Source organism: Tursiops truncatus, chromosome 2 (assembly GCF_011762595.2).
Source record: "Tursiops truncatus isolate mTurTru1 chromosome 2, mTurTru1.mat.Y, whole genome shotgun sequence".
Taxonomy (NCBI): Eukaryota; Metazoa; Chordata; class Mammalia; order Artiodactyla; family Delphinidae; genus Tursiops; species Tursiops truncatus.
The window spans coordinates 100,917,828-100,932,426 of record NC_047035.1 but is presented as its reverse complement, the minus strand read 5'-3'; the positions used below and the strand labels follow the sequence as shown (position 1 = coordinate 100,932,426).

At 38.9% G+C, this 14,599-nt stretch overlaps 1 protein-coding gene and 1 non-coding gene across 2 annotated transcripts in view; both read right to left on the bottom strand.

The window, feature by feature from the left end:
• LIPC (lipase C, hepatic type) overlaps positions 1–11,649 on the bottom strand; it is a 173,769-nt gene extending 162,120 nt beyond the window's left edge. The window contains exon 1 of the mRNA XM_073801084.1: positions 11,417–11,649. The gene's annotated coding sequence lies outside the window, so the exon portion shown is untranslated. The remainder of the gene's footprint in view (positions 1–11,416) is intronic.
• A 1,718-nt stretch (positions 11,650–13,367) lies between these two features.
• Positions 13,368–13,474, bottom strand: LOC117311246 (U6 spliceosomal RNA). The gene has a single exon (XR_004525471.1). It is a non-coding gene; the product is annotated as a U6 spliceosomal RNA (small nuclear RNA).
• Positions 13,475–14,599: the final 1,125 nt, after the last annotated feature.

Here is a 14,599-nt window from a genome sequence, read left to right as displayed (position 1 = left end):
AGTGCTGCCAGTGACTCATCACGTTTCCACAGGGTATCTTACTGTCATGATTAGTCATCAATTCCTAGGCAGGCCTAGAAGTCAGGGGTTAACAGTTCAGGTGCCAACTCCCAAAGATACCAGACTCTATGAGATCTCACTGAAACCTCAGGAACAACCCTATAATGATGCATGTATGATTATTCCCTTTATACAGAGAGGAAAACTGAGGCTTAGGGAGGTTACTGAGTTGCCCAAATCCACACTCTAGTAAGTGGTGGAATGAAATCTGAAATTATGTTTGTCTTACTCCAAAGCACACACAACAAAAGGTAGTTTTGCCAAGGTTGTAGGAATTGGCTATGAGCTCTTTATGTATCTAAGATTTAAAAAAATGATTTTGTGGGCTTCCCTGGTGGCGTAGTGGTTGAGAGTCCACCTGCTGATCCAGGGGACATGGGTTCATGCCCCGGTCCAGGAAGATCCCACATGCCGCGGAGCGGCTGGGCCCGTGAGCCATGGCCGCTAAGCCTGCACGTCCGGAGCCTGTGCTCTGCACGAGAGAGGCCACAACAGTGAGAGGCCCGCGTACCGCAAAAAAAAAAAAAAAAGAAAAAGGGAATTGTGCTCTTGCACTGCAGATAGACATAGAGCATGTGTTTATTACTGTTATTTTATTTTTTAAAATTTTATTTATTTAATAAATTTATTTATTTATTTATTTTTGGCTGCATCGGGTCTTTGTTGCTGCATGCAGGCTTTCTCTAGTTGTGGCAAGCGGGGCTACTCTTTGTTGCGGTGTGCGGGCTTCTCATTGCAGTGGCTTCTCTTGTTGCGGAGCACGGGCTCTAGAGCACAGGCTCAGTAGTTGTGGCACACGGGATTAGTTGCTCCGTGGCATGTGGGATTTTCCCGGACCAGGGATCGAACCCCCCTGTCCCCTGCATTGGCAGGCAGATTCTTAACCACTGTGCCAACAGGGAAGCCCCTGTTATTATTATTTGAAAAACAAATGTTCTCAAGCCGTTTCTCAGCTATTTAATGGAGATAGCTTGAAACAGCCCATGAAACATAGCAGAAGACAGATGTAATGGAGACATTATGGTTGAAATATATAATTTATACAAAGATTAATTGTCCCCAATCAACAGTAAAAAAGACCAGCCAAGATGAGGGGACTGGAACCTTTGCCCAGGAAGCTTTGGCATGGACAGAACAGTGTGCTTGATAGGAAATTGTCAGGGTGAGACTGCTACAAAAGACCTAATTTATACACCATCAATAGTCATCCAGTTACTCTTGAAACCATTTGGGTTAGGTCATGCCTAAGGGTCCTCCAGAATGCAACAACGAGATACTCTGACATGCTTTGATAATTCTGTTAAGACATAATTTTTTTAAAAAAAGGTAAAATCATGACTCTCATTCAGATATAAAACTGAACATATGGTAAGTATTTAACTCATTAATGAGGAAGCTGTTCAGGGTGTTATAACTAGTTCAAAGGAGAAGATAAAACCTCCACAAATTTATATGGATAAAGGGATGTTGAAATGAATGGGCAAGTGGAAGCACATTTAGCTTCCGCGGAAGTCAACCAAACTTCTACAGGACAGCACAGAACCTGCATTTTGCACTTGTGTTAGTTCTCTACAATGTACACAGTTGTAAAATGCCTCTAGAATCAGATAACCTAGGAAGGCTGTGCTGGGTGTGGGCAGTGCATAGTTTTCTATTGAAGCACAAAATTTCCCTTGTCATTCCTGTTCTTAAGAAATGATAAAGGAATTATTTAGCTGTAGAATTTTAAGATAACAGGTTATATATAACTGTTTCTTTTGGAGGAAAAGACTGTCTCTTGATATTTGTCTCTTGAGTGGAGGCTTTATGATAGCAGAGAATTTGCATTTCCTTGCTGGCTTCTCTGTTTTTAGACCCATTAGCAAGCAAATTATTTAAAATCTTTGGGCCTCAGTTTCCCTACTCTAAAAGAGGGACAGTACTATTATTAACTTCATAGGATTTGGGGGAAGAATGAGAATAATCCGTGAAGGGTGCTTAGCACAGTGCCTGCTATCCTTATTTTTACTGATTACAGTCTTTCATCATGCTTTTTATTTCTCCTATACATACACGTTCCCTCCCTTCTCTTTTTCTACCCATTTAACTGACTATAATAAAGAACAGATTTATAGTGTTTTTGAAAAAATAATATAGATAGGGTCTATGCTTCCTGGTCTTGATTTTGAAATTGACTCCCTAAGTTGTTATGCATTCCTTTGTATTAAAAAAATAAAGCACTCTCCAAAACATATTTGTTTTCTGAATACTTCCCATCATCAGTTTTAGAACAGCTAACCCTGAATTTAAATTGAAAAATGTGGCTCCTTTTCTCAGGTTAATGGCCAGAGAAAGCAGGCTCTAGAGTGGGAAAGGCCCACAGAGGGGTCCTTCCAGGGGTGCTAGGGACAGGACCCGCCGCCTGGAGAGGTCACTCTCGGGAGTCAGGACTGGGAAGTCACTGGTGAGTCTATCCCCGTCTGACTCCTTAGACCCCAGGGGTCACAACCAAGGGCCAGAGAGTCTGCAGCAGGCACAGGAAAGAACTGACCACAAAGGTCTGCCCACGGCAGGTAGTGCAAACCTGCCTTTGGGAAGTTTTTTTCCTTTGGGTCGGGTGGAGGGGGTGAATATTTTCAAACGCGAGGAGGAATTCCTGGAGGTCTCTGGGTCAGGATACCTGTGTGGATTTGACCCCATTGTCACCAGCGAAGCCCATTAACAATTCCCGGGAAATAGAAATAGAATCTGGGTGATAAAGTCTAACCTTTTTTTTTTTTTCCTTTTCCTTTATGCTTGGTCTAGTTGCACTTGCTCAGAGGGGGTCGCGCGCACAGGCTTTGTACCCGGCCCTTCAGACCCGAATTCTTGGTGTGAAATGGCTATGCCCGGCACCTCAGCTCCGGAGCGTGCGCAGAAGCGCTGCACGCGCCACTGCAATTCAAGATGGCGGTGGGGGCGGGCCGTGCGCAGAGACGCTGCGCCGGGAACGTGAGCAGCGCGCCCAGGGCCCGCCCCTGGGTAGCTTCATCCCCTCCCTACTGAGGAGATCTCTAGAAAGCAGTTCACCTCACGGCCTGTCCGGGAGAGTGCCGACTCTACGGAGCGAATGCTCACCTCTCCGTTTTGTGACGGAAAGATAAAGCTTTCCTTTGCTTCTGAACCAAGGTCGGTCTCGTTCCTGACTCAAATGACACCTGGCAGGAGAACGCTTGTTGGGGCCCAGCTGGAAAGGCCCAGCGCCATCAGCCCCAATTTCAGTTCTCCCATCTTGAGAAAGTGCCAGATTATTCAGGTGAGGCCCACAGGCACCCTCCCCTTTCCTTAGCAGCCTGAGTTTTGCAGGGAAGAAGGCACTTGGGTAAGTGCTTTGCTCTGAGTGAACCAGGATGGGGAAGGAGCTTTTATCTCTAGGCAAAGTTCAGGGAAAGGAGAACAAAAATATTGCTGTGTCTAGGCTTCCTTTAAATGTATGGTAACTGGAGTGATACCCTGGAGAGAGCTGTTTTTCACTCCACAGTTCCACTCCGATCACGTAATCTGACTGTCAGGCTGAGCGGGGGCGGGGGCGGGCGGTGGAATCCTGGGAGAAAGAACCATCATTTTGATGCCTCAGGAAACAGCGACGATTAGATCTCAGCGGTCAACCGGTGTGTAATTGGGATTTTGGGGCTGGGAGAACACAGTCAGATTTACACAGGGCTCCTTGCCTCTGGGCATTCTTTTTTTCTGCTATCATATCATCTCTGGAGCAAAACTGCTTGTTTTAGCTCTTGATAGAAAAGTAACTTCCCTTTTCCATTTTTCACAGGCAATGTGTAAACAATGAAGAAAGTGATAGGCTGTCAATATGTGTAGCAGTACCTACTTTTGGCCATACTTGGTGCCATGGAGAGAGACAGTAGAGTAGAAGAGCTGAGTTTGAGTCCAGTTCTACACTGTTGTGACGCTTCTACAATGGGGATAATGAAACCTGTGATTCCAACCTCACAAGGCCATGAGAATGAAGAATGGTAAATAACCAAACATTCTGAAGCAATAAAAGAACCCACATGAAGGAGAGACCCCAGGCTGGGATGTCAAGTGGGTGAGTGTGTTTGTGGAACACAGAGATTTCAGGAGACTTGGGGGCCCAAGCAGTTCTGCTTCCTGACCTAAAGAGCAGGACACCCCTCGTCGCCACAGGGGCCCAAGGCAGCTGCCAGCCACCAGCAGAGGGAAAGGTCTAGCTCCTAGCTGGTCGAGGCTCTCCTAGAAGGCATAGAGGGAGTGCTAAAGTGCCCACCTTAAGTGGTTTATAGGTGTCGGGGAGGAAGAAATTTTCCTCTACCATTCTATGTTCTTCTGACTGGTCTAAGAATTAAATCGACAGGAGACACATTAACAGGAGAAAAAGTAAACAAAAGTTTAATAACATGGGAGAGACCCAGGAAAACTGAGTAACTTGCCAAAATGGCCAAAGCCCTCCCCTTAAATACCATCTTCAGCTAAAGACACAAGAGGATGTTGGGGGTAGTGGTTTGGGACTTAAAAGGAGAGGAACGCAATTCCCGTGAAGATGGAAAAGCAAATGTTTGTTAAACAGTCATTTGCTGGACCACACAGAAACAATGGGACACAGAGTGGACTCTGATCTCTAGGCCCTGCTGTGTTTTTCCTACCACACTTACCCCATATTCTTTGCAGAGATCTCTGGTGATAGCTCTGTTCTGGAAACAGGCCCTCTGTCTAAATTCTTTTAGGTAGTTAGGGAGAAGGTCACAGTTTCTTCCTGAGTCTTTTGGGCTTTAATTATTTTCATCTCAAAATAATCTGCCTGTCAAAGAGACCTTTTGGGGTGGCAAATTTTGGCTCCCCTACATGGGCTTCAGCAAGGAAACCAAAATATGAATGGGCTACCTCACAAAAATAATACCTGCAGACTTAGGAAGTAGGGGTCAAGGGCAGCTGAGATCTAGTGGGAAGCAGGAGAGCTGAGGGCTATTGCAGTGAGGGAATTCCTGGGGACCTCACCCTTACTCGCAAGTGGATAAAGCCTGGGAATTTTAGTTATTAACGTGGTAAGGAATTAATATTACGATGAAGCTTGCTTTAGGTGTCTCTCTGACTCTCTTTGCTGCCTTCCTGTCTTTGCTGCCCACTGCCCCCAAACTGAGTTCAGAGCCTTTGAACTGCCTTCAACCTCCCCCCTCCCCCCAGGAAAATTGCTGCTTGGTTTTGCTTTCTCCCTGGAGACCCAGGAGGAGAGAGGCCTCCGTACACAAGTGAGATCCTCCAAACAATGCATGTAGATATTAAAGAGAAGGTGTCAAAGGGCTGAGCCCTGGGAGTTTCAACACTTGGAAGTTGGGAAAGTGAGGAGGCACTTTTCTGCTTTTGCCAAATTATTTCTTAAGAACAAGTTCTTAATGATAATGAGACAGGCTGGGACCTGGGACCCTTTGCTGCAAGTGCTGCAGTGCTTGCACCTGGACACACCTCTCCTCGAGCAACAGAATGCAAAGAAACTATAACGGACTAAAAATAACTCTGTGCATGTGCAGTTGGGGCAAATTCTGGACAAAAGATACAAAAAGACCAGACAACCCAACTGCCACTTCTGAAGAGCCAGGAGCAAAAGCAGGGTACTACACATGCCCCCTGCACTCAACACCACCAGAGCCTGGGCAAAACATCGAAGCCATCCCTCCAGTCCGACCCCTGGCTACACCCCTACCCTCACCCCATATAAGGAACCAGCTTGCCCCTCACCCCCTCAGGGGGCAAGCAAGGGAACCTATTACTTGTTTTTGCTCCCTCCTGCTACAGCAGGAGCCCCAGTAAAGACTTGCCTGAATTTCTTGTCTGGCCTCTAATCAATTTCTATGGATTGGGGAAGGCCAAGAACTGTGGTCGGTATCAGTAACATTTCTGGTTGAAGGGTGGGAACAATACTGCTATAAATGAATGTATGAGTCAATTTCTGGGCAACTTCACCATCATTGAATATTAGCATTCAACCTTTTTGTTTTGTTTCTTTTAGAATATGTAAATCGTCATTTTCAGACTGCTTTCACTTACGTTGCTTTGATTTCTGGTGAGCATTAACATTTACCCACTGTTTGTCTACTAACTGTATTTCCCTTATGGGAATGGTCCCGTCTTTTACCTATTTATCTTTGGAAATCTTGACATTTATCTTACAAATTTGAATTAGCTATTTTTGATAGATCTTAATTCCTTGTAATATTTGATAAAAATATTTTCCCTCTTAAAAAAATATCTTTTGTAATGCTGATTTTTATAGTGCAATCATTTAAATAGCCTCAAAGCTGATAAAGTTAAAATTCCCCCAGACAGGTGATAACCCTTTTTTTTCAATTTTCTGCAAGTTCTTCCATAATTAGATTTTATATTTAAATCTTTAATCAAACAAAGCTTATTTTGGCGAATGTTTTATTTTTAATAACTTTCTCTATTATAAAATCAAAAACACGGCAAAAAAGATCCGTAATTTCACCATCCAGAGATAACCACTGTTGACATTTTTGTATAGATACCTCTAAATTATGTTTCCTGTTTATATATTTGTTTTTCAAAAAATACCTGCTAACATACTTTACAAACTCTTTAATAACCTGTCTTAACAACATATTAATGACATATTTCAGTGGCATTAAATATTCTTTTAAAATATTGTTTGAAACAGCTGTGGTGCATTGTATTCTATAGATGTGCCATAATTGGCTTCATTCCCTACTGTTTTTTATTAACTCTCATGTATCTAAGATATCACTATTATTAACAGCGCTGGTATAAACATACTTAAGCATAAATCTTGGTCCCCATTTCTGATCACTTCCTTTGCTTAAATTTCTTAAAGTGGAATTGCTGAGGTAAAGTTATAAATATATGTACATATTTTTTTTACCTTTTCGTATATACTGCTATGTTAAGTAAATGTATATCATCTTAAGTCCTCATCAACAGTGAATGGGTGTGCCAACCCTTCCCCCTTGTTAATATTAGCTATTAACATTTTTGAAATTTCATGCTCAATTGATAAGCCAAAATGGTATGTGTATGTTTTAATTTTTTTTACTAGTGAGTTAAAGTTGAATTTGCCATCACCTCCATTTTTATTGGATATTTTCTTTCTTTCTGAATTACCTGTTAATGATGTTTATGTATTTTATACAGTAGTTTATATATTTTTATGTATTTTAAAATTGAGGTGCTCATTAAACACTTTAGTAATTTCAAGTACACAGCATAATGAATATTTGTGAATATCACCTTGCTACACAGATCCACCAAATCCTAATATTTTGCTGTATATGCTTCCTATTTTTGTTAAGAAATATACCTGTATACCTCTGTTCCTCTACCCTAACCTAATTTCATTTTCTCCTCCTCAGAGGCAACTCCATCCTGAGTTGGTGCCTGTGAGTTTCATCTTTGTTTATGTTTGCAACATAGGTATGTAGCTATAAATATATAGCATATTTTGTATAAATTATTATACTCATCTATCTGCAATTTGTTTTTTCATTCAACATTATATTTTTGAGATTACTTCTGTTGATAAAACTGCTATAAATGGCCCCATTGTATGAGTATATCACAATTTTTTCATTCTGTTGTTGGATATTTGTGTGGTTTATTTTTTGTGTGTTTGTTTTTTGCTATTAAAAACAATGTTGCAACACACTTCCATATTCCACAAGTGAACTTCTAGAGTTTACCCCTAGAAGTGAAATTCCTGGCTTGTGAGATATGTATCTCTTCAGTGTTGCTAGATGTTGATGGTTTATTCTTCAAAATGGTTATACCAATGAATACATCATCAACAAAATGTGAATGTTTCTCCAATTTTTCCACATCATCACCACCACAGTGCTGGCTTATTTCATTCTCACCAGTTTGATGGATGTAAAATGGTATCTCATTGATTTAATTTTCATCTTTCTGATTACTGGTAAGGTTGAACATATTTTTATATGTGCTGTTGGTCATTCAGATTTCCTCTGCTATCCACTGCTTGCTCGTATCTTTTGCCCACCTTTTTATTAGTTCATAAGTGTTTTTCAGTAAGAAAAATATCTTCTCCCAGTTTGCATTGTCTTTTCACATTTCTTATGATGTCTTTTGTTGAACAGAATTTAAAATTTTCATGTAGTCAGATTCATCAGTCTTTTCCTTCAGGAACATCCTGTAAGGGAGGTAAAATTTTACCTTTATACTCTTAGGGTTTTTTAGCAGGGTCTGAGAATTAAACTGATACAAGACAGACTAACAAGAGAAAAGCATACAAATTTATCTAAGTGTTACATGACATGGAAGCCCTCAAAAGACCCAAAGAAATGGTGAAACTTACAATCTTTTATGCTGGGTTGAACAAAGAGAGGCAACTGTGGAAAAGTAACTAAATTATGAAGAGAGGTTAAAGGAAGATAAAAATTATTTTAACAGGGTCTGTTGGTAAAGAATTCTCTTGGCTTTGATTCCCCATTGGAAAATGTTTTGTGTCTTCTGTTACTGGGAAGGCATCTTCCATATGGGAATTTTTATCTCCTGTTTTAGGAGGAAAAGGAGAGATAAGAATGCCCTTCTCACATCTGATGTTTTTCAAGTGCCTGTAACTCAAAATAATCCTTCTGCCAAAGTGGCATATTTTGGGATAGTGTATTCTGTCACCCTCCAATCCTTTGTGTCTTCATTTCTTCAATTTTTCTTTTAAATCTCACCAAAAAAAGAAGCAATTCTTTTATAAAAGGGATTCTGCGATTTGCCATAATCTTTCACATTCCTAGAATTTACCTTTATTGGTCACCATGCGCTCTTGTTACAGCTGCATTCTCTAAGTTCAGTTAAAAATGATTTTTCTGCCTATGTTCATTGGGTCTGACATGGTGAAGTGATTGGTAAAAGTTAGCAGATAGATGATATGCACAAGCCATTCCTACCTTGCATGCCCTTAGTAGATGCTGCTAATTGACTGCATTAGTTTCTTCATTTATGTGTATTCCCATGTATTCATTTATTCACTTACCCAACAACTATTTTTGGAAAATCTGCTATGTGCCTGAGTCTGCTTCTAACTTTTTCAAACCAGTTGTATTGGAATTGGTACTTGTGCATGTTTACCGTACTAAGCCTATGTGTTTATGCGTGTGTGTACGTGTGTGGTATGTTTTACAGATCTGTGGATGAGGATGATAATTATCTCTTAGAATGAATTGAGTATCAGGTCTTGTTTCTCTGTGATTTGGAACTGACTGCATAGTATGGGAAAATCTGTTTGTTGAATTCATAGAAATATTATTCAGTGTATTTGTTTAGGTCATACTTTTTTTTGGTGGATGAGGTATTTCTTTAATAACTTTCTCAATTTCCTTCTCCATCATTATTTTCATGTTTTTGTATCTTGTGTTGCCAATTTTATATTGCCCATTTGACTAAACATTTCAAATTGATTATAATAAATTGTGCATTGCAATAATTTATAAACATATATATATATATATTTTTTTTTGCGGTATGTGGGGCTCTCATTGTTGTGGCCTCTCCCGTTGCGGAGCACGGGCTCCGGACCTGCAGGCTCAGCGGCCATGGCTTACGGGCCTAGCCGCTCCACGGCATGTGGGATCTTCCCAGACCGGGGCACGAACCCGTGTCCCCTGCATTGTCAGGCGGACACTCAACCACTGCACCACCAGGGAAGCCCAATAATTTATATTTTAAAATCCTTTATATCAGTTGTTAAATCACCAGTCTTCTTTTTAAGTTTGTTGATTAATACCTTTTATTTATTATTTTTACAAGGGTTTTAATCTATCTTATTACTATTTTCAGAGAATGAGCATTTAAATTTATTATTGCTACCAATTTTCTATTTTCTAGCTTATTTCTATCCTTCATCTTTATTCTTTTCTTTGTTTTCTCTTATGTTGACACTCTTCATAAGATTTTAAATCAAGTGCTTAGTTCACTTATTTCTTTTTTCTAAAATAAGAGCACATAGATCTATATCTTTGCCTCTGAGTCTTGATTTGTTCATACCCCCGTCATTTTTAATAGGTGGTATTTTCAATTTTATAATATTTCAGAAATTATTATCATGTCCTTAATATTCTGCTTGACCCTGTTGCTTAGGAGAATTTTTGTTGCTGTTGTTAGAAGTTGTCAGCCATTTGTTTTTATCGTAAATTTTTGTTTGTATTTAATTTTAAACTTGCAGAAATGTTAAAAACTAGATTCACCTTTAGCCAGATTCACCATTTGTTTGTTTCTATTGTTCTCTGATTGCTTTATAATTCATTCTCCATATATGAATTTTTTTTTGAACCATTTGAGAATAAGTTGCAGATGTACGTACATACCTAAATACTTCAATGTATATTTCCTGGGAGAGACATTTTCTCTTATAAAACTTAGGAAATTTAACAGTTAAGAACATTGGAAAATTTCATATTGATACTATACAATTTTCTAATTCCATAGTCCATATTCAAATTGTCAGTTATCACAATATTGTTTTATATATATACTATAGTTAGAGTATGTATACTATATATACTATAAATTATGTATAACAAATAGAAATAAATTTATATAATCTATATTTAAATTTATAATTAATTTATATTTAAATTTATATTTTATTTATTGTATATAATATATATTTTATATATATAGAGAGAGAGGGTGAGCGAGAAATTGAGAGTATTCTAGAATTTACCATACTGAAGATGACAGTGGCAACAGCTGAAATATCTGAATGTTTACAGAAACTACTACAGATAGGGCACTCAGTATATTAGTATTTATTTTCTTCTTGTACCATGATCTAAAGAAGTTCATATTTATTTTCATATTTACTATTGTTTTATTATGAACTTACTATATATTCAGAGTAGAAAAATAACACAAAATAACAATAATCACCCCAAATTTCAGAGCCTAGAGACAACCATTGTTAGTACTTAGATGTATGATTTGTGCTTTCAATCAACAAGATTTCTGTGGACTTTTTGCTAGTTACTTAATGATTCTGTTAGGAGGCTGCCAGTTTCCTTATCTGTAAAATTATGTTAATAAGAGTACCAACTTCACAGAGTTGTTGTGAAGAGTAAATAAGATCAAGAACGCTCAGGAATAGAAGTATATTAAAGCATATTAAATTATTATATGTAGAAGGTAGTTGTCATTATCTGCTATTATAGACATCATGCCTTGCTTTGAAACTTGAAAATATCATTCAAAGCAAGTTTCTTGGCAATATCATATAAAGCAAGTTCTTAAAACAAAGATCTATGTTCAAAATGGGGGTAATCAGCTTCATCCTTTTCTCTAACGGTGTCTCAAACTTCTCTCTGAGATAATGGGAATAACTTACAATAAAATGGCTGAGAAGCAGACGTCCAGGGCCCCTGAAGTGTTCCCAGGTTTCAGTTCAACTGTCCGTCGCTGCTTCTGGCTGCACTGTGGAGTTTTACAACTTGACTTAAGTTCAGCCCTGTCAGAAATCACTGCCTTGCTTTCCATTTAATTAAGCAAGCGTTTAGGTTGTACAAATAAGTTATTTGCTCCCATAATGGGTATTGAAGATGCAGGCTTAGCTGGCCTGGCTCTTCTCATCAGGGGGGGAAATACTGAAACTAAGGAAAACAAATGAAACAATGGTGGGTTTTCTACTTCCTGGATTGTGTAACTTGTACTACATCCAATGAAAGCCATCTGGTGGGCACCCAGGCATGAGGACTGATTCTCAGCCTGTGGTTCTCCTTCTAGCCGTCCTCCAGCCCCTGCACAACTGGAACCTCTGCATCAGTTACAGCTGCTAGGAATTGAAACTGAATTCTTACTCACTTTTGCTCCCAAGGACCAAAGAGGGACAGAGAGGATAGCTAAGAAAGTCTGAGGTTTAAACTACAGCCCATTTTTAACTTTCCAAAATGGTCTTGGTATTTTTGGATCCAGATAACCTTAAATCAGACAATGCTGTATTACCATATTGAGGAATAAATATCCTATAATATTATAATCTGATAAACTCCAGAATAACTTGATTTATTTTTAGTTGCAGGAGCTTCTGATGGCTTCTCTTTGATCAGTCAGAGGGAGATATGGGTTCATTTCCCACCTCATGCAATAGAGCAGTTTTCTTAAACTTCTCTGATAATAATAATTTCATCTCTTGTTAAACATTATGTTTCCAAGTCTCTCCCTGGAGATTCTGATTCAGTGCATCTGGGATGGGGCATCAGATTTGTGTTCTTAACGTGAGAAAAGCTTGGGAAAAATCGGAGTAGAGGGAATAGTCTGTTTTTAGAATCAGACAGCTGGGGGCTGAAATCCTGGGTCTTTCACTTACTAGTTATGTGGCCTTGCACATATTACTTAACCTTCCATAACCTCATTTGAAAAAAGTGGAGATAAAAACATCTACCTCAAAGAGTTGTTGAGAGGATTAAAGGGACTAAAGCCTTTTATAGCATCTACTTTTCTGAGGCTGCTAAATCATTTCCACTTGGGTTAATTTGAAGATTATCTGTGAACTTATTTAGCACACAGGCATAATGGTTTGATTTTTTTTTTTTTATCTTTTCCATTTGTTCAGCAGATGCTTGTAAAGCTTTTATTTATTTATTTTTTGGCCACACCACATGTCTTGCAGGATCTCAGTTCCCTGACGAGGGACTGAACCCGGGACATGGCAGTGAAAGCCCGAATCCTAACCACTAAACCACCAGGGAACTGCCTGTAAAGCTTTAATTGTGTGCAAGAAACTGGGGTTCTCAGAACCCACTAAGCACCTCCCCGATGGTATGGCGTGTCCCCATGGCGCACCCCAGGCTTTTGAAGGGACTGCCCAAATTTCTTGTGTGTGTGATTCTCTGGGGCAGGCTTCTAATTATCCAGGGGACTCCCTGAGTTTAGGAGTGTAATTGTCTTATCCTCCAATTGTACTAGAAATTCCAGTTTTCTTGAATCCAATCAAATATATGTATATATATTTTTTCCCTCTGTAGTTGAGGCAATTCCCCCCCTCCAGCTTCATTGAATTATTATTGATATATGTATGTTTAAGGTATACAATGTGATGATTAGAGACACGTATACATTGCAAAACGATGACCACAATAAGGTTAGTTAACATCTCCATCCCTTGACATAGTTATGTTATATATTTTTTACTTGTGTGGTGATAATATTTAAGATCTACTTTCTTAAAAACTTTCAATATATTACACAGTATTGTTGATTATAGTCACCATGCTGTGCATTAGATCCCTAGACCTTATTTATCCTTTAGTGGGGAGTTTTGTACGCTTTGACCAACATCTAAAAATGTGGGATGCTTCACAAATTTGCATGTCATCCTTGAGCAGGGGCCATGCTAATCTTCTCTGTATCGTTACAATTTTAATATGTATGCTGTTGAATCGAACACCATGTACATATATTTTTTCTTCAACAGAAAATATACATTTAAATTATTCCATTTGTTTCTTACACAGAATATGTTCTAGGTGCTTTGCATTATGCAATTTTCCCTTCCTGGCCAGAAAAACCTTTGTACTTTTTTTCTCCCATCCTAAAAGCAAAAAATCCAATGGATTTCTAGAGAATATATTTATACTTCCTTTATATTTAGCCTTGCTCCCAAAGAATTTAAGGCACTTTTAAAAGATACAAACAATGCAAGATTTCTCCATAGTGACTGTATCAATTTACATTCCCACCAACAGTGCAAGAGGGTTCCCTTTTCTCCACACCCTCTCCAGCATTTATTGTTTGTAGATTTTTTGATGATGGTCATTCTGACTGGTGTGAGGTGATAACCTCACTGTAGTTTTGATTTACGTTTCTCTAATGATTAGTGATGTTGAGCATCCTTTCATGTGTTTGTTGGCAATCTGTATATCTTCTTTGGAGAAATGTCTATTTAGGTCTTCTGCCCATTTCTGGATTGGGTTGTTTGTTTTTTTTGATATTGAGCTGCATGAGCTGCTTGTATATTTTGGAGATTAATCCTTTGTCAGTTGCTTCATTTGCAAATATTTTCTCCCATTCTGAGCATTGTCTTTTCATCTTGTTTATGGTTTGGTTTCCTTTACTGTGCAAAAGCTTTTAAGTTTCATTAGGTCCCATTTGTTTATTTTTGTTTTTATTTCCCTTTCTCTAGGAGGTGGGTCAAAAAGGATCTTGCTGTGATTTATGACATGGAGTGTTCTGCCTGTGTTTTCCTCTAAGAATTTTATAGTGTCTGGCCTTACATTTAGGTCTTTAATCCATTTTGAGTTTATTTTTGTGTATGGTGTTAGGGAGTGTTCTAATTTCATTCTTTTACCTGTAGCTGTGCAGTTTTCCCAGCACCACTTATTGAAGAGGCTGTCTTTTCTCCATTGTATATTCTTGCCTCCTTTATCAAAGATAAGGTGACCATATGTGCGTGGACTTATCTCTTGGCTTTCTATCCTGTTCCATTGATCTATATTTCTGTTTTTGTGCCAGTACCATACTGTCTTGATTACTGTAGCTTTGTAGTATAGTCTGAAGTCCAGGAGCCTGATTC